Here is a 1046-nt window from a genome sequence, read left to right on the forward strand (position 1 = left end):
ATTATGAGAACAGGCTTAAACTGCCATCAATTCACAAGGCTTTGAAAGTTGAGAACTCAAGGAAAATTCAATCCTTAAACTTTTTGAGTATGCAGTGACTTGTAAATGAATCTTGAAAATGGCTGGTTGTTTTCATTCATTATTGCCATGCAAATTAAGAAGGGAGAAATGCTTGGACTAGGAAGTGAAACATTCTTGGAAGACCAATGACATTTTGAATTTGTCATCTTTCCATTAATAAATAAACACTGTATTGACAATTTATTCACTTTACTATTGTAAAGTTATTCATCAGGCTGTTTACAAAATGAAACTAATATGACCAATTTAATTAGCCTTATTGTAAAGCAACAATTTTTTGTTGACTGTAATTAATAACTACATCAATAATACATGCAAATTTGTATTTTTGTGCATCTTTAGGTAAACGTGACGATGATAATGAATAGTGGTAACTTCTCACTTGAAATTGATGAATGCCAGGGAAGCTCCCTTCGGTAGAGGAATAGTAAGCGGTCACAAAGGTAGTTCAATAATATATAAGGGGTGCCTTGTGATAAAGGAAAGATTTAACTCCTCGCAAGGCCATTCAATTAATGCCCACTTTAAGCACCCGCCTTCAATTATTTCATTTCAGAATAATAGAATACCTGAGATTTTTCATAGAAATAGCTCACTGTAACTCGTAGTAAGAAAGTGATTATTATGATGAAATGAAAATTGTTCATAACATTTATCTAGTTTAATACATTTTTTATTAAGTCTTAATATTTTTACTCGCTAACGTTAGATTTTTTCTCGTCCCTTCAGGACAGTGTGCCACTGAAGCACAGGGTGCTGCTTTTTGTGTTTACGTGCGTTCCTTTTTCTAAGCAAAATGTTTTAATTTCTACTCTAAATTTCGTATCAATAGTAACTAAAACTATTAAACTGTTAAAGAAACTGGAAAATTAAACCAGATGTTTTAAGTGACTTTTAAGACTTCCGTTTCTTATCAAACTGATTTCATTTCTATTTCATCGCTGTTCCAATTCACGAGTTAATCG

Source organism: Lepisma saccharinum, chromosome 18, assembly GCF_977018435.1.
Source record: "Lepisma saccharinum chromosome 18, izLepSacc3.1, whole genome shotgun sequence".
NCBI classification, from domain to species: domain Eukaryota; kingdom Metazoa; phylum Arthropoda; class Insecta; order Zygentoma; family Lepismatidae; genus Lepisma; species Lepisma saccharinum.